Below are 24,291 nucleotides of genomic sequence, written 5' to 3'. Positions count from 1 at the left end.
GTAATCGCGCTAGGCCAGAAGGAAGCATCTCCATGGGCCATCAAACAGAGGATGTTATCGGGTTTTGTGTTGACTTCATTCCTGGCCTTAACAAGATAGGTCTCCCTAAATCGCGGTATGAGGGGAGACTGACTGGAAAAGGCACTCTTGGAAGAGACTCAATAATATGCAGGGACGGATATTCTTGGTCTCAAGCACACTACACAGTTCTACAGAACTCTACCTTGGTGACCCCGTATGTCGATGAACACAAGAACAGTCTGCGCTCCAAACACTCGGAGCAGTGCGACGACTGGATTACATGTGAACACATCAGGACTTTCAGCAGTTGGTTGGAAACATGTCTCAGAGGTGACAACACTGTTTGTGATGAGTTTTACTTGTTGTCCAGGGGACCATCTTTGACTGTATTGACTTACAAAGGATACGAGATAAATGGGAATACATTTTACACGATCGCCCAAGATCAAAAGAGCACCAACCAAAACAGCGGTGTCCGCTTTGATGCAGCAACCGAGAGCGGAAAGGATACATATTATGGTTACATAGTGGACATATGGGAACTTGACTATGGACCTGATTTTAAGGTCCCTTTGTTTAAGTGCAAATGGGTCAATCTGTTAGGCAGCGGGGTACAGGTAGACCCACAGTACGGAATGACAACAGTGGATCTGAAAAATCTTGGGTACACTGACGAACCGTTCATCCTAGCCAATGATGTGGCACAGGTTATCTATGTGAAGGACATGTCTACCAAACCGAGAAAAAGAAAAGATAAGGAAGCGAATACATCATATGATGAGCCAAAGCGCCACATAGTTCTTTCAGGAAAAAGGGACATCCTGGGAGTGGACGGCAAGACAGACATGTCTGAAGATTATGAAAAGTTTCATGAAATTCCTCCCTTCAATGTCAAGGCTGACCCAAGCATCCTGATAAACAATGAAGATTATCCATGGTTACGGCGCAATAAGCAAATGACACAAGCGAAGAAAAAGTGAAGACTTTCTCCCGCAACTTTGTAACACACGAACATGCTACCATTGTCCGTTTTGTACATGCACATGCTATGTGGGTGAAATTATGATACCATCCCAACTTTCAACTTTTTCAGAGTTCATTTGAAATGCTTTCATGTCTTATGGTTCGGCCCTCCTAATACCATGACCATTAGTCCCTGGCCCATGCCAACTTTCAAACCGGGACTAAAGGGTTGGTCCTCGTTGCGGGCCGAGTTTAGTCCCACCTCGCCAACCGAAGGGGGCTCACACCGGTTTATAAGCCCTTCCCTCTCTGCCTTGTTGAGCTCCTCTCAAAGTGAAAATAGATGCCCTAATAGAGAAAGTTTATAATTTTGCTAACCTAAAAGCAAACAGATTAAAAATTAAAGCAAAAAAGAAAAGAAAATAAATGATGCAAAAAACAAATCAAAAAAACAGGAAAAAACTATTTTTATAGTAAAGTTAATCACAAAATAAAATAAATAAAGCAACAAAGAAAACAAAAAAACTAAAAAAGTGTTTTCAAATTTGAAAACTAATGGCACTAACAGAAAGTTCATAATTTTTCTAAAACTAATGGCACTAACAGAAAGTTTATAATTTTGCTAACCTAAAAGCAAACAGAATTAAAAATTAAAGCAAAAAACAAAAGAAAATAAATAATGCAAAAAACAAATCAAAAAAACAGGAAAAAAAACTATTTTTATAGTAAAGTTAATCACAAAATAAAATTTGAAAACTAATGGCATTAACAAAAAGTTTATAATTTTTCTAAAACTAAAAGCATAAAGAATTAAAAAATAAAGCAAAAAACAAAAGAAAATAAATAAAGCAACAAAAAACAAAAAATGCCACCTACTGGGCCACCACGGCCTGAATACGACTAGAAACCCTACCATGGGCTAGGATTCAGGCCCGCAGCAGGCCCAGTAGGCCCACAGGCATTGTAGTGACAGATTAGGCCCGAAAGCCTGTAGTTGACAGGAGCTCGGGAGGGTGGGCGCAGCAGCGCTTATAAACCACTCCCGAGCCCTCTCAACTAGCGAGGTGGGACTTAACTTTTGGGCGCAGGGCAGCACAAGGCCATTGATCCCGGTTGGTGCCACCAACCGGGACCAAAGGCCGCCGCTTCCCGCCCTTTGGGCTGCTGAAAATTGGCATTTGGTCCCGGTTGGTGGCACCAATCGGGACTAAAGGTGGCATTAGTCCCGGTTGGTTTCACGAACCGGGACCAATGCTCTGGCTATATAAGCCAACACTTGTGAAATTCTCGATTCAGTTCGATCGATCTCCTCGTCCTCTCCTCCGACGACGCCGCCAGGCTGCTCCTCGTCCTCGTCGCCACCGAGCCCTCCGGACCACGTCGTCACCTCCCTGAGCCCGCGCCGTCCTCGTCGCCGGCATCCCTGAGCCCGCCGCCCTCGTCCCCGTCGCCGCGTGCCTCCCCGAGCCCGCCTCCTTGACCCCGTCACCGCGTGCCGCCCCGAGGCTGCCGTCCCCGTCACCGCGTGCCGCCCTGAGCCCGCCGTCCTCGTCGCCGGACTCCAGCCGTCGCCGCCCCCCTCAAAGTGAGCCCCCCTCTCGAGTGCCACTCTTGCGCCCGAGCGCCCCTTGCTCCGCCCCTGCTCCATGGTCGCCGCCGGCCCCGATGCATTGAAGAGCAGAAGGAGAGGAGAAGTAGAGGAGAGGAGAAGTGGAGCAGTAGCAACGCGCTGTTCACTTTTCTGAATTTTTTGGAATTTCTGGATTTTTTTGTCCATATAGAAGGTGTTTGATGAAATTCTAGATGGCTTTGGGCATTTTTGGAATTTTTTAAAAAAAATTGTGGTGAGGTACTGATGCAAGACAAAGGCGATGGCAAAATTTCAGAATTTTTGGAGAGGTTTAGAATAGGTTTTCAACAAGTTATTTGAATCCGATTCAAATTTCATTTGAATGAAATTTGAAAATTTTGAACTATGGATCAGAAGGTTTTTGGTGAAACGGATTGTGGGTACTGTCATGAAGTTGGAGTAATTTTTCTGGTTGTAAAAGAGTTAGGAAAATTTAGAATATGCTAAATATGTCAAAAATGTTTTTTTTTCATATGATGTTTTTTTCGTATATGTATTCATTTTTTTATTTAGGTTGTTAATTAGTAGATATCGATTTTAGGTTAGTGTAGAGGAAAAAGTAAAATAAGGAAAAGGAAGAAAAGAGGAAGAAGGAAGAAGAAGAAGAAGAAGAAAAGGAAGGAGTGGAAAAAGGAAAATAAGAAGAGGAAGACTTCTTTTTTTTCTTCGATCTTCTCCTCTATTCCTTTCTTCTTCTCCTCTATTTTCTTCTTCGATCTTTTTTCCTCTTCTTACATGAGGGTGGGGGGGTCGATATACCCCCTCTCTGATAACTTCGACATGAGGGGGGGTCACCAAGGGTTCGAGGGTCGAGGGTCGAAAACTATAGGGTAGAGGTTCAAGGGTCACCGAGGGTTCGAGGGGCGAGGGTCGGGAACTAGGGTAGAGGTTCGAGGGTCACCGAGGGTTCGAGGGGCGAGGGTCGGGAACTAGGGTAGAGGTTCGAGGGTCACCGAGGGTTCGAGGGGCGAGGGTCGGGAACTAGGGTAGAGGTTCGAGGGTCACCGAGGGTTCGAGGGGCGAGGGTCGGGAACTAGGGTAGAGGTTCGAGGGTCACCGAGGGTTCGAGGGGCGAGGGTCGGGAACTAGGGTAGAGGTTCGAGGGTCACCGAGGGTTCGAGGGTCGTCGAGGGGTCGAGATGTTGCCTAGTTTCAAAGTATTAAAGATCCATGGCTTCATCATTAGACGGAAGTAACCGGGGCATGATGGTACGAAGTTGTGCAAAGTTGTTTTGGAACGGAGTTTCGGATAGAATAATTCGCCTTTTTGTACGAATTTCAGCAAAGGCCTTCCAAATAGGGATATTCGGAAGGCTCTTGTTGAACTTTGTACGAAAAAGCGAATTATCCTATCCGGGACTCCGTTCCAAAACAACTTTGTAGACTTCGTACCATCATGCACCTGTTACTTTCCTAGTGTCAAAGTATTGAAGAAATCCATGGCTTCATCATTAGCCGGAAGTAACCAGGGCATGACGAAGTCCTCCAAAGTTATTTTGGAATGGTGTCCCGGATAGGATAATTTGCCTTTTTGTATGAATTTCAGCAAAGGCCTTCCAAATAACGATATTTGGAAGGTGTTGCTGAACTTTGTACCAAAAAGCGAATTATCTTATTTGGGACTCTGTTCCAAAATAACTTTGGAGAGCTTCGTACCATCATGCACATGTTACTTTCGCCTAATGATGAAGACATGGTTTTGTTGAATCCTTTGACACTAGGCAACCTTCCGACCCCTCGATGATCCTCTCGAACATGAGAGGAAGAACAGGATAAAAAAAGAAGAGGAAGAAGAAAAAAAGAGGAGAAGAAAGAATAGAGGAGTAAAAAAGAGGAGAAGAAAGAATAGAGGAGTTCTTCTCCTCTATTCTTTCTTCTCCTCTTTTTTTTCTTCTTCTTCCTCTTTTTTTATCGGGAACGAGGGTCGTCGAGGGACATATAGATGTAGTGTCGTCGTTGTCGATATATACCCCCTCCCGATAGCTTCAACACGTGGGGGGGGGTCGAGGCCACTAATTAATATATATGATTCCTTACTATGATTAGGTAGCTAGTTCTATGTTTGGCACTAATATATCCATCTGTCATGTTTGAATAATAATTGCCATGTTGTAAATATTTGTAGAAACTATGGACACCGCCCGAGATTAGGCTTGAGTAGGGAGTAGTAACCGTCTTGGACTCTAAACGAAAAGATCCCCAGGAGTATGCAGACATGACTGAAATCCTCAAGAAGTAAGTTAAATCGATCATTATCCACCATATCAGCAACTTTGTTCATTTCCTGATATCAAGTAATTGTTTTCTTTGTCCGGCAGGGTTTGGAGAAAATTCACCAGAAATGTTCCGGGACTACCGAAGGAGCTGGAATTTAGACACCCGAAAGTAAGTACTATAGTAGCATGTTCCGCGCATCTCCTAATGATTCAAGCGCTAGTTTCATCAATACCATTTAGCATTCTTGCTTATCAGTTTGATTGACCTCTATTTCTTGTAAAGTGGTTGTGGCAGGAAAAAGGGAATGATTTCTGTGGATACTACGTCTGCGAGTCCATCCGCCACACGACCTGTGAGCGGGGCGGGTACTCTGACGAACAATATGAAGTACGTAAATAACAACATTCACAATTTTATTTTATTACCATCATTTGTATTGAGTTTCATTCATTCATATATATATATGTATTGACCCCCTTCTTCAAATTAGATGTTTCGGAAGCGGGATGAACTCCTAGCACCAGCTCGCATGCGAGCAATTCAAGAGGAATTGGCGGCATTCTTTCTTGACCAAGTGATCGCTGAAGACGGAGAATACTATGTGGACCATGAGTCCGTATGATTATATTTGTAAGAGATAATTATTGTATATATGTAGCCGGTAGTGTCAGATAGATATACGAAAACTTGTTGTTCGACCAATCTCTCAGAGAAGGAGAGGTGGTCGATATCACTTCTCTCTGTATGCATATATGTTCATGATGATCTTCTGTTTCCTTCGTTTGCTTACTAGCTAACTAGCGTGTCTAGTCCTCTCTATACGTATGTATAGTACGTAGCGTCGACCAAGCACGGACATAAGAGAGGACACTTCTCTCTATTAATTATAGCTAGCTAACACAATATATGAAACACCTAAATTAACCCCTCAAAACCCCCAACCCCCCCTTTCAAAAAAAAACAAAAACCCCAGCCACAGAAATGCTGACGCATGGATGCCTATTGGTCCCGGTTGGTGCCACCAACAGGGACCAAAGGGTCTCCTGCCTGGGCTCTGCGCATTGCCCAAGTGGAGGCCCATCAGTCCCGGTTCTGGATTGAACCGGGACTAAAGGTACAGGGCATTAGTACCGACACTTTAGTCCCGGTTCAGGAACCGGGACTAAAGGCCCTTACGAACCGGGACTATAGGCCCTTTTTCTACCAGTGAAGGAATTCAAAGGCACATCAAGACGAGCTCTCCGAGCCAAGCATGGGATTTTATTGAATACCAGGGCCTTCTACCACGCGCGAGGTGAACTGGTCAATGCCCTTTTTCTCGTGCATGGCTGATCCACTGGTTGAAAAATGCATGTGTTTCCTTATTCGGTGCATATGCATGTCTGGCACGAGAGACACATGCACTCATACTTGCTTCAGTTCCCCTGAGTGAAGACTCATAATTCAAACTTGGTTTTTTTGTTCACGGACAGACTGTCAGTGGTTGCCCTGGTCGCCTTCCCTCATTTCACGCAACAGCGTAGACGCTGTACGATTCACATGTGATCAGGGGTAGCATGCACCCCACATTCTTGCTCTCTAAGAAGAAGAAAATAATTTCATTTCAACTCTTCTCTCACCTGACTTCAAAAGATAAATTATATCTCACCTAGGTCAGCAAACAATAACAGATAGCACCACGCGCTAGCAGCCGTCTTGCTTCTCCATCGAGTAGCAGATTTCATCTTGCAAGCTCATCAGGTTAGCAATACCCCGGTTTCTAATTCACCATTTTCATGAATCTCGCCATACTTTGGCAAAGATCGCCCGCTAAGAAGCTCATTTGATCTCGTCTCTCACCTAGGTCAGCAAATTCCGCCGCTGCCGCTCGATCTCCCTCCTCCAGCCACCTTTTTCACAATAGAGAGAAGATACGAAACTCTCTCACCATTCTCTCTCCATTCCAACCCGACCCCTGCGTCGCCCCGCTCAAGTGAATCGGGTGGTGCGGCAACCATAGCCTCCAGGGCGTGACCTCTTTCCTCCCCTCCATCCGTCGCTGCTTGGGGACACCACCGGGCTAAGCCCGGGGGCTGACGGTGGTGGCGTGGGTCTCCCTCTCTCGTGCGGCATGAGGGTGGTGCGGGGCCCCTTAGCGTGAGGAGGTGTGGCCGTTCGGGTCTTGGAGGCGCGACGGCCGGCCCTGCTTCGAGCGGTGGCCGGTTATGCGATAGCAGGCCATCTGACCTCGTATCAGCGATGAGGGAGTGAAGGGTGTGGACGAGTCGGCTGCATGTGTGGTCTAGCCTCTAGTTAGATCTGATATGGCCGGGGCATCCTGCTCGTTGCGCGGTAGTGGAGATCAGTGGTGGTACCGTGCACACTGTTAGAAGGGATAGAGAGATTGGCATAATATGATGGATGTATTATTGAGCCTCGAGGGCGAGCATATATTGAGTGCAAGACTTGGAGGGCAAGAAGCCTCTCTGGGAGATAAGGTAGGAGACAAATTACAAATCCTAGACTACCAAATACATGTATCCCAAATATATCTCTGACATCCCCCCGCAGTCGTAGCGGTACCGTTGCGAACAACAGGAGCACCGCAGACGATCGGACTGGAAACGTGTGGGTGTTGCCAGCACCAGGCATGCATAGATGGACAAGACGAAGTTGATGAAGCGCCGCACCAGGCTTGCTAGGCCAGGGACATGCCATGGACGAAGGCACACATCGGTGTTGCCAGCATGAAGGAGGGGGACGGGCGGCTGTGGTGACTACGGGGGTAGCGGCGGCGGCAACCGAAGAAGAGCGGTAACGCAGCCGGCTCGAGGCAGCCGACAAGCCTGACGCAGCCGGGGACGAGGCCGGTGAGGCAGACCGCGAGGCCGCCGTGCAGAAGCGGTGGAGGTAGGTGGCGATAGAGAGTTCCCAGTCGGATCGGGGCAACGACGGTCGGCGTAGGGCGATGGGCGGGTAGATGTGCGGACGAAGGCCGTGAGGGGCCGCCTGTCGCGTGTGCCTGTCGGGTCGGTGCAGGAGCTGGCTGATTGCACCGGTGTTGGAGTAGAGATGCATGGGGGTCAACGACGGCGGCGCGCGACGCAAATCGATCAAGCTTAGATCAAAAAGCCAAAAAGAAAAATGCCGGTCAAGATGACCGGCGGGAGAGAGAAAAACCCAGGGCAAGGGCTCGGGAAAAAGACTCTCTAGGGCAGTCGGTCAACACGACCGGCGGACGAACCCTACGTTACAAAAAAATACACTTCCATGATGATACATGTTTGTCACAGTAGGTCGCGTTGTCATGCATGTACATCCATGACGATTTTATGACAGAATCAAGATAGTCATACCTGTGCTGTCGTAGAAGTGTTCCATGACATTACCAAAATTATCATCACGAAAGTGTCCACTTCCATGACGATAAATCGCGTGTCACAGAAGTGCTTTCGTCAAGGGTGACCGACACGTGGCATCCACCGTAACGGAACGCCGTTAAGCTATCGGGTCCGATTTTGGATCCGATAACCCGTTAACAGCCCGGACCAATGGGGATTTTCCATGTGTAAAATCATCATTGGCTGGAGGAAACATGTGTTGCCTCACCGTTGGGACAGATGTCATCTACTCATTGGACAGGAGGCGCCTATGATAGGTCGACACGTGGCACGGCCCAACAGTGGCCCTTTCCGGTGAAAAAGGCCGACCCAGTAAAAAATAGCAGGCCGGCCTATATAAGGCCTACTTGTGTCAGGTCCATTTAATCCCACGGCCCATACGAGATCTGCCAATTCGGCCCGTCAATGGCCCGTTAAATATTTGACACCATTGCAGCCCATCTCAGTTCGAGCCCGTTAACGGCCCGCTATATATTTGGGCTCAATATCGGCCCGATGAGATTCGGCCTGTTAACGGCCCATTCAGTGGATGGGCCGATTTTCACGATGTACATCTTTCAGCCTTTTAGCGACCCATTTAAATGTTGGACTAATTTCCGGCCCGATGTGTCTTTCAGCCTGTTGACGACCCATAAATCAGTTGGGCCATTTGTAGTCAGACCTGAGTTTCAGCCTTTTAGCGACCCATTTAAGTGTTGGGCCAATTTCCGGCCCGTTGTGTCTTTTAGCCTGGTGACGGCCCATATATCTGTTGGGCCATTTGTAGTCGGACCTGAGTTTTGGCCTTTTAGCGAACCATTTAAGTGTTGGGCCAATTCCTGGCCATGTGTGCCTTTCAGCATGTTAACGTACCATAAATGAGTTGGGCCATTTGTAGTCGGGCCTGAGTTTTTGCCTTTTAACGGCCCATGCCTTTCATGGTCCAATACCAGCCTGGTTTCTCTTTCGGTCTGCTAAAGGTCCACAACACAGTTGGGCCATTTACAATACGACCTGACTTTCGGCCTCTTAGCGGCCCATGCTCTTCATGGTCCAGTACAAGCCCGATGTCTCTTTCGGCCTGCTAAAGGCCCACAGTATAGTTGGGCCATATGTAGCCCAAACTTAGTAACAGCCTGTTAACGGCCCGTGAAATCAATTGGGCCCACCTGTTGCCCACTTCGATGTCGACCTGTTAACGACCCAGGAGTTAAGAGGGCCGACCATTAACTTTCAGCCTGGTAACGGTCCATTAACTTAATGGGCCCACTAAAGTTCGTACATGTCTTTAGGACAAATTAGATAATTTGAGCCCATTACGACGAGCAATTATGCACATGACCAAAACCAGTCAAGCAAATGTACGACATACAGGGAAAAACGTTGCACATCTAGCATATATTATAGGAAATTACATCCCCTGGGCAATCAAAGATTGATGGCGGTGCAAATAAATGAACGGAACCTAACGATCTACAACGTCACAATCTGCAACCTCAGCACGGATGACGCCCATAAGCATGTGGGCAAGTTCTTGCTGCTTTGCTACACTGTCTCTGAAAACATTGATCAGTTGTTGTGTCGCACGACTCTGCACCACTGATTCCTCCACCATTTCCATCATTCCTTCAGCCATTCATTGGTTCACAAACATACATTTTTTTCGTTGCATTCGAGATAGAGGATATTGAACAGATTCAGATGGCGATTTTGGCAAGCTTGTATTATTGATAGTGGAGAGTGTCTCGACCACTGCATCATAACATAAATTAGGAGGGGAACCAAACAGATTAATCATGAGTTATTGGCATATTACGTGGCCTAGATTTATTGGAAAGAAACAATGGTGTTGCCTTGCTATTTTTAGAGTTTGTCTTCTTATCTTCAGCAGCCTGCACCAAATTAAGACACTAGCATTGCTATCATTGGCCAAGTCAGATAATAGGAAAGCAACATTGGCACAACGAACATTTGGGCAACTAGCCAACACCAAATTAACACAATATGGCACATCTATCATCGGCTAAGTAAGGTAATACGAAAAGCAACATTGACACAATGAATGGATGGGCAACCAGAGCAGCACTACAATTCAGTAATGTGCACAATATGAGATAGTACAGTCATGCAGCTCAGTATGCAAAACTACCAGGCCGTTTTATTTACAAAAATCAACATTGGCGCCTTTAACATTTTGCTACAACTAATTTTAGATCAGATAAAGGTTGGATTCACGCTGATTAACAAAATACATGCTGATGTAAAAATATAGTGATATACAACAGGTACTTACATCAGCATTGGAGCACAAAGAATTCCCGCAAGATATTTTCCTCAAATACAATCCTAATGAAGGAAGTCTTCTATCATTTAACCTTATTTTCTAAAAGAGAGATGGGTAAGAAACATGTAGAAAATATGATCAGAATGCTATAAAATTTCATGATGCGAGTATACGCACACGCTTCTTAGAATGGAGTTGACATTCTTTTGCTGGACTGGAGCGGACTAGTTCTTTGGCCACTGGAATCTGCTTATTATCAGTGGGAGTTGGGTTTCTCTGTGCTAGAGCAGTATCTATGAAAAATGGAGCTGGTTTATTATCTCCTGGCTTGGATCTTTTGCAAAGACCTGGTTTGTAACCCTTCAGATTCTAACATATAGTCGTCTTCCCCTTGCATGCCTTATATAGAAGAATGGTGCTTGAATTATAAAACATGCTACAACAGAGATGGAATAGGTACTGAAGAATAGAAAGGCATGACATATTGACATGTATTCCCTCCATCCAAAAATAAATGGATGGGTCTAGGCGTATTTCAGTTCTAGATACATCCAGTTTTATCCATTTCTGCGACATGTAATCCGGACGGAGGGAGTATGATGTAAGAGCTAGCGATATGACAGGACGACACAGTAAAGAAAACACTAAAAACGCACTGCAGAATCAAAGTAATCAAACCCACTGATATGAGATAGTACACTCATGCAGCTCAGGATGCAAAACTACCAGGCAGTTTTCCTTACAAAAATCAACATTGTGGCCTTTAATCATACATTTTGCTACAACTAAATTTAGATCAGATAAAGGTTGGATTCACGTCGATTAACAAAATACATGCTGATGTAAAAATATAGTGATATACAACAGGTACTTACATCTGCATTGGAGCACAGAGAATTCCTGCAAGAATCTTTCCTCACAAACGATACCAGTGCAGAAATTCTTCTATCTGTTAAGCTTATTTTCTAAAAGAGAGATGGGTAAGAAACATGTAGAAAATATGATCAGTATGCTATAAAATTTCATGATGAAAGGATACGCACATGCTTCTTAGAATGGAGTTGACATATTTTTGCTGGACTGGAGCGGACTAGTTCTTTGGCCACTGGAATCTGCTTATTATCAGTAGGAGTTGGGTTTCTATGTGCTGGAGCAGTATCTATAAAAAATGGAGTTGGTTTATTATCTCCTGGCGCTTGGATCTTTTGCAAAGACCTGGTTTGTAACCCTTCAGATTCTAACATAGTCGTCTTCCCCTTGCATGCCTTGTATAGAAGAATGGTGCTTCAATTATAAAACATGCTACAGAAGAGAGATGGAATAGGTACTGAAGAATAGAAAGGCATGACATATTGACATGTATTCCCTCCATCCGGAAAAAAAGATGGGTCTATGCATATTTTAGTTCTAGATACATCCTTTTTTATCCATTTCGGCAACATGTAATCCGAACGGAGGGAGTATGGTGTAAGAGCTAGGGATACGACATGACAACACAGTAAAAAAAACTAGTTGAATGTAAAATTGTATGCTAGCGGAATACAATTAGAAAAAACTAAGGCAACATACATGTGTATGATTGGGAAACTAAGATGGCATTGCAACAGAGCACTAGAACAACACTTCAATGTAAAAAAACATGATATGGTAGACAAATGAAGTACATACTGATGAATAACAATGCATAAGATATTCAGAAGCATGATGTCCAAATTAAGCAGATGGCATTGCGATAGAGTAGAATGACAATACTTGAATTTGAAAACATGTTATCATGAATGGAATAGGTACTAAAAACAGGAAGGCATGACATATTTACATGCATGATCAGCATGCTAAGCACATGGCATTGCAATAGAGTAGATACACTCCAGGACATTATATGCATGTTGTACCCATATCACGGGCCAAGTTAGAGCAAGGACCTTGTGGGGTGAAGAGGATTCAACAACTTTCTGCAAGTCTTCCGAAGAACTGCCTTTACATGTTCCATCATATTGGGTATCATTGACATCAAGTTTATTGGCCTTTACATTGCTCTGTGAGGTTCTTATGGATATATCAGTGTGTGCAATTATATATGACATGCATGGAAGACAACTAGTAGTTAGATTTATGTAATGAGTGCCTGTAGGACACGACATAAATAGTAGGAATGGAGTTAACTAGCAGCAACATGTCTCAAAAACTAAAGGGAGAACACAGATGAAAGCTACAGAATATGTATCGTTTGTACTCAAAATTAACTAGATGGCGCACAAAAGTATTAAAGAACAACATAGGTAATACTAGAAGTGGTATAATACTATAATCACCAGCTTGTGGGATAGCATTGGTTGATGGATGATAACTATGGAACAATGTTACCTAAAGAACAAGTATCTTAGCTGAACTATGGAACAACGTTAACTGTTGAACAAGACCCGTAAGAGATCAGCATGAATATACAGTGAAATGTGATAATCTATTTTCCATGCTTAGATGAATAACAAAGCCATAAATGTTGCACACAAGTAAGATGAGGGTACAACCTATCTGGCCGCCATCCATAGGAGTGAGCATCATGTGCTGACTTGTCGATGGCCCTACAGTTGTTGTGGCTGTCCATGTCGGGCACACGCATTCGATGCAGGGAACTGTTGAGTGGGGACTATAGCTCCCTTCTGGTGTATGCTTCCCTTGTTGGAGCAGCTGCGGTGAGTCGGAAGACGGTGTGGATGAAGATGCAGATAACACATAATGTTAAGAACGACACATCTCTTTGATCTGAAGAAATACACTAAGAGATCAATAGCAAGGTACGGGAGTGTTCACACGTCTGTTGACTGAAGACTAAATTGGGGTCACACAATTTTATTTTATTTTGGTACTATCCGATCTACGCCGGATGGCTTGATGGCCATCTTGTGCCTCCCGGCTGACACTGTTAGGAATCTTCCCCGAAGAGCCAGCGACCAATGGCAGAGCAGCCTGCCTCCGCCATCCGTGGCCCCGGGCAAAACCCCGCTCCCCGCCCCACCGCACTGTCGTGGTTGCACCGCCCCCGGGCCAATTCACAAAGACTCCCCGTCATCCAGATCCGGCGGTGGCAGTACCTTCAACCCATGCAACTCTAAGATAGCCATCTAAGCGCTGCTTCCACGGTGAACTTGCAGCCCCACACCCTTACGTTAGACACCAGCCAACCGGCAGCCTAGGAGCTCCGCCGCCTCAAGGGGTGCTGCTTCCCATTGGGAATCGATTGGCCCAGAATAAAAATTCAGACAACTGACGCCTAAATAAAGTGATTTGAGATGAGGGTGCGACCTATCTGGCAGCATGGTGAAGTAGACAGGTCCAGCTGCCGAGTTGGTGAGGCCGGCGCAGTTGCGGTGGCGACCGGCAGTAGGGAAATGACGATGTCGCGACGGTCGACGGCTACCGGGAAGCAGTGTCGGGACTCTGGACGGATCCAAAGTTGGAGCCACTCCGGCACCGTGAACAACGACGGGGGTGAATCGGCTCTGGTACGGTTCACGCGGCCGTCATCGAGGCAGCTCCAGCAACACGGAGTAAGAGGCACACGGCCCAGTGCACGACGGCAAATGGACAACGTCTCCAACATTAGGGAGGAGGGTGGCTGTGAAATTGGTGCGGTGGGGGCGCCATGGAGGAGGGGCTAAGGTTTCACGGCTCGGGAGAAGGGAGCTTTCGAGGAGAAGGTGATTTGGTGCCCACGAGGTATGAATTGGGGGGGGGGTTGGGAGGGGAGTGGAACCATGTTTTACGGATGCATTTGTCTAAAATGTGGGGGGGGGTTACAGTTCTACCCCTGCCTTTAGGCTTCTCGGCTTGGGTCTGTGTACTGAGGGTTGGGGATAGTAGAGTAACTTTGCTTCTCCCCAAATAGTGGGTGGGAGCAATTTCGGGCGAGGAGGGCGTGTTTTGAAATATAATGGGCGCAAGCGATTTCGAGCGAGGAGAGCGTGTTTTGAAATAGTGGGCACGAGCTATTTCGGGCGAGGAGAGCGTGTTTTGACGACCATGGTTTATGAATTATTCGGCACATGTCATTTAGGCCGAGGAGAAGGTGCGCTTGGATGAAGTTACGAACCTACCCTCGATGTACAACGGGCCAATTAATGTGTGTCCCACATAGGACGGTAATTTCGCGTCTCCCATTTATTTGCTCAGGCAAATTCCACCGAGCAGAGGATGTTTAATGGTTCGTTCAAAATTTGGGAGAACGAGCATCCACATCTACCTTACCAAGTCGAATCAACTTTTGAAATATTAGCTTGCCACTTCTTTTTTAGATAGAGAGATGATGCTCGGGAGTAATGTGTTTTTACATGCTCGTTGCTAGCGATTTACTATATGGCAAATAGTTGATCTACTCAAAAATGGGAATCAAACCCAAAATGAAATATCTTGATTCAATGAAATAGCTCGTTCATCAGGTCAAAATAGTGAACTGAATCTGAAATTGAACACCTCAATCGAGTAGTATGTTGTACAGTATTATAGTACTCCATGAACATATTGAAAGTCAAATTAATGCACCTGTTTGATATACGAATATATTCGTTCATGTGTGGATTGCAGACAACATGTTCTTCAATTTAAATATTTGAATGCAAGTTTATATTGAAACATGGTTTATATCGGTCTTTGATACATAAAACGCGACCTCACCCTCTTCCGGACTCCTGCTCCCTTTCTCTCTCTCGTCGACAATCTTCAATTCTGTCACACGCATCCAACACACAAACCTTGTTGGTCCCTCTCGCTTTCTCTCCATCTCTCTCTCTCTCTTTGTGTGTGTGCGGGGGTCTTTCTAGTTCGCATGCATATATACTTCATCTATAGGTCTCTCTCGCACACTATGTATGATTCTCTAGTCCAAGCTAGATATCTTGGGTGTACTCATCGTACGCACACAAATTCCTTGGCTCATTGACCGTAACTCTCGCACGCACCACTTTGTCGTCTCGGAGCTCTTCCCCCCTCTCTCAAACTCTCCATCTACCTGGGTCACACATACACATGCATATCTCACTCGCACTCGATAGGCCCATCTAAAACTCTATCTCTCTCCCTTGTTCTCTCTCCATCTCACACGCGCGCACACACACAATCTCATGCCTAGCTAGCCAAGTATGATGGTCTCTCACTCAATTGTAGGCACATGCAGTCCCCCTATATGTATATGACTAGCTAATCTTAGTCTTCATCACAAACATGTGCATGGTCTATCTCGATTTCTCTCAGGGCATCTTTCTATCGCGCATGCACCTCCCGATCTCCCACCCATATAGTCCCCTCACGATCTCGAGGGGGTCTCTCTATCACAAACACACCTCTCGCCCTCCCCATGAGTCCATGTTCTCCATGTGTCCCTCTTGACCTTTGTTCCTTGTTGGCCAGACCTCTATTGGACATGTGCTATAGGGGTGTCTCTTTCCATTGCAAACAATCACACACTAGCTATCTTTGTGTATCTCCTCACCTCACTTTTCTATCTTAGAGATGCATGCGTGATATGTTCGCCTAAGAAACAAAAAAAAGCACACTCTCTCTCTAATTTATCATTTGTTGTCACTTTCTCTTTCACACACATACTCTTTTTGCACACTTACTCATTCTCCTTCACACGCACTTGATCTCTCTCGACTTAGGCACTCTCCTCGGTCCATAGCATATTGATTTATTGAAAAGCCAAACATCACAAAGTTTGACAATGTACGTGGAGAAAAACAATTACATCTAGAAAGGCAAACATATACCATTAGATTCACCATGAGATGTAGTTTCATATGATGTATCTTTGGTATTGAAAATATAAATAACATTTTTGTAAACCTGATCAAAGTTTCCAAAGTTTGACTTTTAAAAAAATTGCATACACTGCATTATCGAGCGGATGGAATATTTCTTTCCCCCTCTCAGCTATCTGACGCACCACTCAGCCTTATCGGGGCTCCTCAATCTCTCTCAAACTTTATATCTCCCTGGTTCAACATACACATGTCTCGCTCGCGCTATACATATAGACCCATCCAACACCCTCCGCCCTTGTTCTCTCTCTATGTGACACGCACTCCCCTAATAAATACCATAATCCCTCACTCCATCATAGGCGCAAGCACCCCCCCTAAGTATTATTATCTCTCACTAGCCATTAGGAACACACGTATTGTCTCCTTCCATCCATACGTCTATCTCGATATCTCTCGGGTATCTTCTATCATGCACACACCTTGTCACTCGATCTCCCACCCATGTAGTCCCATCACGATCTCCAGGGGATCTCTCTATGACAAACATACACTCTCTCCTCCCCATGTCTGCATTTTCTCCGTACGTCTCTCTCAACCTCTCTCCCTTGTTTGTCAGACCCCTCTTGGCCACGTGCTAGGGGTCTTGCTCTCTCGGTTGCAAACAACCACACACTATCTCCTCACCTTGCTTTCGTTGTCGAAGATGCATGTGTGATATGTTTGCATAAGACACATGTTTTTTCTCGACTTCTATCGAGTGTTGTCTATGTCTCTTTCACACACGCACGCACACTTTTTTCACTCTCTCTCTCTTTAGTTACGGACTCTCTCACGTCCATAAGCATATGGATGTTTTGAAAAGTCAAACCTCAGAAAATTTTGACGAGGTATATGTGGAGAAAAACATTTACATCTGGAACGATCATTAGATTCATCACAACATGTACTTACTTCATACTATCATTTATCTTTGGTATTGTAGATATAAGTAATTTCTTTATAAACTTGGTCAAAGTTTCAAAAGTTTAACTTTTAAAAAAATGTTGGAACTACATTATCGAATGGAGGGAGTAGCTCTTTCTCTCTCTCTCTCTACTATCTCTCACGGGCCTCCCCTCTCACACGAACACTCTATATCGACGGATTATACGCTCACTGTGTCAGCGTATAGCTCCGTATATTGTTTAGTTGACCTGTCAACCAGTCCACATGCTGCCTTGTCAGCTCGTGTTCTGTATCTTCATGTGCTGGCCCATGTGGCAGTGGGTGAAAATAAGTAAACTAGAGGCCCATCTGACACGCGGTGAAGTAAACAAAGTTGAAACCACTCAGGGTAGCACCCCGCACGTTAGTAAATTGAGGGCGCACTGAGGACACTCTTCTTCCGCGTGAAGGACGCACTCGCGCACAATTCACCACTGCGCGGGGGCATGCACAGAAGGACGCACTCGCGCACACCCAGCACACAAACACACACCAGCACACGTGTACACCGGCGACTCCGCCAGTTGAGTTGAACGGCGAGGCAGCAACAAGCGGAGGCGGCTCGAGCCAAAACCGCATCTGGCGAGCCTGGACTTCATCAGCAGCCTCCCCGACCACATGCTGCTTGTCATCATCGGTCTCCTCCCCACCAAATCTGCCGTGCGGACTGAGGGAGTCCTGGACTAAGGGGTCCTCGGGCGTCCGGCCTGTTATCCGTGGGCCGGACTGATGGGCTGTGAAGACATGAAGGCCGAAACTGAACCCGTGTTCGGATCGGACTCTACTTGGCGTGGAAAACAAGCTTGGCGGCCGATTATGAAGATTCCTTTTTATGTAACCGACTCTATGTAAACCCTAGATTCCCCCGGTGTCTATATAAACCGGAGGGGTTAGTCCGGAAAGGACACACATTTAAAAGAAAACAGAGCCTAGCCAACTCGCTCCCAGGAGGCTCCCTCGATTCGGTCTTCGTCAGCCGTCGGATCTGGCTTTCTGGCGTGTCTGAGCCGTCAGATCTTCACCTCACGGTCAAACACGATTTTCACCTCGCAGTTGTTTTGACCGGCCAATGACGAGTGGCCTCGTCTCGCGCGCTTGTTGGCTGGGTTGGCGGTGGCCGCGTGCATGAGGTTTTGGCCAATCCGCACCTCGCACCGCGCATCCCGCAGCCAATCCATCCTCGCCTCGTCCCACTCCCGCACCAGCCACCACCCAAACCCTAGCCCCCTTTCCCCTCGATCCCCACAGCCTCTCTCGCCTCCTCCATCCCTCCTCCTTGCCTCGCCACGGCCTCCCCCGGAGCCTCGCCGCCGCTTGCTATTCCTCGCCGCCCCTGCGAGCTCGGTGGCGGGATGAATGGACAGGGGAGGTGGACGATGAGGGCTACTCCATTCAGCAGATCCGCGCCGCCCCTGCCCAAATCCTCTCCGCGTGCGCCGCACCCAATCCCGTCCTCGCTCGTCTCACGCGGCCCTCTTGCGCCGCTCGTCTCCACCTCATATCTGGCATCCTCGCTGCGGCCATAGATCGAGGAGGACGGCGCGATGACGACCATGATGCATCGGACATCCCAGATCGACGACGCGATGGAAGACATGAGAGCTGGCCGAGGAAGAGGGGGCAGGGCCGCAGGTCATGAAGGGCACGGCGGCTGCGGGCGGAAGCAGCATGGGTTGAAGGAGCGGCGGATGTGGGCGGGGTCGGAGGTTGGGGGAGACTCGTCGGCTGGGCGACAGCGAGCGCCGGTGAGCGCAATGCATGAGTTTCCAGAAGCGTCCTCTCCTACAAGGTAGGCAAGGACGATGTCGTCGCCCTCGCAGGTCCTCCTCCCAACCCTTTTGCTCCCCCTCCCCTGCCTCCTCACCTTGCCTTTGAGTCGGACGCAATGTAAGACAGCCCGCAGGCAAGCTCTAGCTGGAGGCGATGAAATCTCTCTCTTGTGCCAGAATCTAACTGCCACCTCCGGAGATTCTATATGTCCAGTTTTGGTCCTTTATTTGTGCAGTGTTCTTTTGCTTGTATGTACTGTACCATGGTTGTGCTCTGACCAGATCGTTCCCATTTGTTTTGCAGGTTCTCAATCTGTTGCATCTCTGTTCTCCTCGTCAAGGTTAGCTGCTCTAATTCCTAGGTACATGCGTATTATTGTTTATGTGCGTGCTATCATGGTGCTTGGTCTGCTGATCATTTTAATGTTCCAGATCTGGGGTGTGGCTGCAGGGGAGGGGAGGCGGCCAATGACAGGGAGAAGCAGCAGGCCGTCGAGGAGTGCAAGCAGAAGGGTAAGATGTGTATTTTTTTCTTCGTATTTTTATAGATGATCTTGACTGTTTTGCAACATGTATTGCATTTCGAGGGATTATCCTTTTGCTAACACCTGATCGGCAAAATGGAGTTCTATTGGTCCTAACTGCTGTTCTAGATCCTTCAAAAAGAAAAAGGAAAGTGCTATACTAAATGAACTATCTGCTCTATTTTTTTATTTTTAGTCTTGCTTCCATCCATCTATTTATAGTACCCTGGGTAGCTACAGCAGTGATGCTCTTTCTTTCTCTGTAGGGAAGCTTCTGGACGGGATTTAGACAAGGAAACGGAGACCCGTGCGAAATCGAGCATCCTGGTAGTGCCTCGACCAAAGCGGGTCGACGGATAGCACCGGTGAGCACGGAGCATGGTGCAGCGAGTTGGATAGGCAGCAAGAGAGGTGACCACGGGTGTGGCTTGGGGAGCTCCGCACACATGAAGTGATGATGAGTGCATCCGACCCCACCATGCTGCTGGTCCTGGAGAAACAAGGTATTGGCATTTGTCATTGTACAACACTAGCGAACCGGCAAGCAATGCAGTTGTTTATTCCTTTCCCCTGTAAACTATGAACTGAATGTCTACTGTGTTGATGCATATTTGTATAACTGAAGTTCAGTTTTATTATGTCCATACCTTTGATTCGTTCTACTTTAGTGTGGTCTGAGTTATAATGATTTATTTCATGTGTATCACATATCTATTTGTACTTAGTTTGGAAATTGCAGCATCCTCTCCTAACTGTCCGAATGGGGGCTTTTTGCTAATTCTTACCAAGCACCTAAATTTCTAAAACTGAAAAGATATTAAAGAAACACAAACTGTTTCAGAATACTCCAGGATTGAATTTGGGCATTGCGCCTTAATAAGATATATCAATCAAAAGCTTAGTGAAAAATAAATATATTACCAACGCGAGGTACTGAATTAAAATGTGCATCTACATCTTATTGTACAGAACAAGCTTACTTATTTTAATTAAAGTGGTATATATATATATATCAAATCAGTATAGGCCTTTTTAACTTTGAGCTAACACAGAAAATTGTATAGAGAGAATTTACGATTGCATTTTGAAAACTCTATTGCATAGTTTGAACCTTCAATTTTCATTACTAAAAGGATCGTTGGTATTGCCAAATTGACAAGCATTTATTTTCAATTACTCTTGGTTTGACATGGACACTGTGCCATTTGGCGCCATTCGATGCCCAACTCCTATCATTTGTTGCATTTATCTATTCTAGATAAAATGATGATAAAATGAAATGAATCTTCAGTGTTGGGACTGATGATCGGCACTTGTTGTCTAAATGCAGTACATGCGCATTGCAGCGGTAAATGTTGTTAACTGTCCCTGTATATCCCTTAGTTAGATGTCTAATAAATCAAGAATTTGACACTTGTCAGTAAGTTCAGTATATCATCGTCTACTTAGACAAAATACATCATGGTCAAACAATACAAATATTTCACAAGTAGAAAAGGCATACAAATATTAATTTTCAGTAAAATGATGAAGTGTTCAGATATATCAATGCTTTCACCTCACTTGTCATGCTGTTATGAACTATATTTTTTGTGTAATTGCTATATCAGAATCGAAGTAACCCATTCGACGCTTGACTGTATCTTAGCATGCTTATTGAGTACATTCCTTATGTCATTTTTACAGATAAATTAATTTGTGTCAAGTATTGCTTTTTGCCATATGGACATGACAAGTTGTCATACATTTGCCTGTCAAATTTATCGGGTGCCAAGTTCACTTGCCATATTCTCAATTTTGTTTCTTCTGATTTTGGTGTTGGTGTGTGTATTGTTAGTGAAAATATGCTCATAGTTTTTTTTTAAATATGTGTACGCCATTAACTGATGTCATTGTGTTTTCCAGGGGTATATGAACCAGAAATGATGTGATATACTTGGTTATTTGAACATGAAGGTCAGCCGCGGGGTGATGCGACATGGTGAGCTGAAATTGTTCTACTGATTCCTTGATGCTCTGTTCATTGCTTTGTTCTTATTTTATCCTTCTTTATTTGCTTTGTTCTTTCCTACAAGAAGATGCCGAGTCATGTAATATGTTCAAAGAAGAGAGAATCTGCATTTTATGAATGTTTTATTCTTTCTTCATCGTTACCTCAAGTCAGTGAATTCAGTTAAGTTGTACTGAGCAGCTTCATACGCATGGTTTCTCCATCTACACATCTTATTCAGTCACGAGGCCATTAAGATCTTTTTGACTTTTATAAAAAGGGTGATGCCAATTAGACGTTACCCTGTCCAACTTGATCTTTAACTTGCTATTACTGTTTGGATCTGCACATTCAAGGATTTTTCATTAAATCATCGGTTCACCAGTTCTTTGTTACTTGAGATATTGTGATAAACTTATATCATTGCTTACTATACATATGTCTGGATGATGCCTGCAGGCTCATTACAAGCTTCAGCTGGATCGAATAGTGGGCCTTCTATATATATATTCAGCTGTATCATTTCTTACTATATATATCTTCCTGTCGACCAGACGAAACCATACATGGATCCTTCGCCTCCTTTCTTGCTCAGAACCCATGATACAACCTCGGCGGCTGTCCAGCGACTAACAGGTAATTTCTCTTTCAATTTGATGATGATGGATGAGAATCAGTTCTATGATTGCAGCTTATAAAAACAGATGTTGGATGTCCCTTATGTGATGTGCTTATTTACCATGATAGATGCAATTGCTTATTAGCAGGTGCTCTCTGAATCCTTCTTTAACTAATTTACTTTTGATGTTCGGACAAAGGAGACTATAACTTTTTATATTCGTTCTATCATGGATTCCCTCTCTAGCCTATGTACGTTTCAGAAATAGGTACACACCTAGGAGAAGCCTGAGACCTAATAATAGTGCTAAGCAATTACTCTGATTGTCATTCTATGCTATCATCACAACACAGGTCAATAGACAGTCAACAAATGTGTAATCAGCTTTCCCTGGGTCCTGGATCATCTACTAATAATCAAATTTTGTGGCGAGCGTCTTATAAATCAGCATACCTATTTCTCCACACTGGATAGCTTTTATTGTGACTACAAAGAATATAGTTTGAGGACGGCATGCCAATTGTTCTATGTCTTAGGTATGAAGTAATTTCTAAAATGTCTTAGGTTTCCCTGTAAATTCTGCAAATTTACGGCATGTCATTAAAACCTACAGGGTGCTCCACCGATGGTGAAAATACCTCACATGATGATGTTGGATATTCTTCTACAAACTTCTGGCCTACCAGTGGCTGAGTATCGAAGCAAAATGTGACAGTTGCATGATGTGCTTGACTGTTTATTTGCATACAGCAATATCATCTTTTGGAGATAAAACAGCCGTACGGCTGTTACATGAGACCATGTCGGAAGACCCTGCTGCTATGTAAGCAAAAGGATTCATGATACCCGCGGTGAAAACAGAGATAAGATGCTACAGTTAGAGCAGCATTGAGAAACCGAGGACACGAAATGAGTCTGAAAAATGCTATGGGCTGATTCGTTCTAGCTAGGTACATGCATGGCTTCTCTTATATATATGCAACGTAACAGCGCGGATAACTAGAACTGTTGTGATGTTGCTCTATTATAAGTACAAATAACTCATGGTTATCTTTTCTTTTGTTTACAGGCTATGTGTGGTAGAAGTTGTACTCACAGGAAGACTATCGTGCTTTGTATAAACCACGTTATATGATTCACTTCTGTTATGCTTATTTACATTCCAGTGTTAGGACTGAAATCCATCTATTGTAATGAATTTGGTTGTATTGGCATTACCTATTTGACTTAGGCTTGGTTCATCACATATAGACTGTTTTTCTTTAATCCGCTGCTTGTATGACCTAAAACTGTCATGTATATGAGGCAAGTTATTAGCAATGTTTCACATTTTCTTGCAATACTATGCTTGCCTGTTCAGGTCTTCCAAGACCTAAATCATCAGAAATCCAGCACACACAACACTTTTTTCTTTTGAACTTTGGTTACCCTGATACAAGCTTCTGTTCATTTTGTTTATATTGAGTGGTTAAAATAGTTACCATACGTGCTTGCTCAAAACTAAACCTACTGATAAATGGAGTACTTTCAAAGCGCATATGGTGTTCTGAAAAATACACATTTTTTTCAACATGACATGGTCTTGAAATGGGACTCTCCTACCAAATTAAAATGTAGACAACAAGCCTCCATTCTTTTTTAAAGGGGTTAAATTTGTTATCCTATGTGCTTGCCCACTACTAAACCAACTAAAACATGAAAATTCTTTTCATGCTGAACATGGATCAGGGAGAAACCGAAACTCCACCGGTCACCCACCAGATTGCGGTAGTCGTGGAGCAGGACGACGAGTCTTCTTCTATATCGAAGCCGGACTATGTTCGGATCGCCGTTCATGAAGAGTCGGATACTCACCCGCGAAAGGATGCGATCAGCCCTCCGAACATAGCATCGGACGACGGTCCCAAACAATCAAAAGATATTCCGGAACCCGGATTGTCAAGCCCGGAAGGTCGTCAGACTCCGGATAATCGGTCAGGACGGGGTTCGGATTTAATTCCACCCACCCACGCAGACATAGATGCTCTCATAAGCATAAAACAGCAGTTTCAGGAAAAGGTCCACCAGTTTTGGGCCAGATTCCTCCTTGTCAAGGACAAAGTAAAAGATTGCCGTGACGAGGACGCAATATGAGCGTTCTGCAAAAATTGCACGGACGAAGGAATCCTCAAC

The 24,291-nt window shown here is 45.0% G+C and overlaps 1 long non-coding RNA gene across 12 annotated transcripts; it reads left to right on the top strand.

Annotated features, from left to right (window-relative positions):
- Nucleotides 1-18,348: 18,348 nt before the first annotated feature.
- Nucleotides 18,349-23,459, top strand: LOC125516526. 12 transcript variants are annotated; one of them, XR_007287370.1, is made up of 9 exons: nt 18,351-19,037; nt 19,291-19,327; nt 19,419-19,499; nt 19,777-20,013; nt 21,416-21,491; nt 21,960-22,267; nt 22,473-22,655; nt 22,733-23,069; nt 23,189-23,459. It is a non-coding gene; the product is annotated as an uncharacterized LOC125516526 (long non-coding RNA). The 12 variants fall into 12 exon arrangements; XR_007287373.1 differs by having other exon boundaries at nt 18,352-19,037; nt 21,960-22,136; nt 22,568-22,655; XR_007287360.1 differs by having other exon boundaries at nt 18,352-19,037; nt 21,960-22,136.
- The last annotated feature ends 832 nt before the right edge of the window (nt 23,460-24,291 follow it).

Source organism: Triticum urartu, chromosome 1, assembly GCF_003073215.2.
Source record: "Triticum urartu cultivar G1812 chromosome 1, Tu2.1, whole genome shotgun sequence".
Lineage (NCBI taxonomy): Eukaryota > Viridiplantae > Streptophyta > Magnoliopsida > Poales > Poaceae > Triticum > Triticum urartu.
The sequence above is the reverse complement of the archived record's forward strand: the minus strand, read 5'-3'. Positions and strand labels throughout refer to the sequence as shown.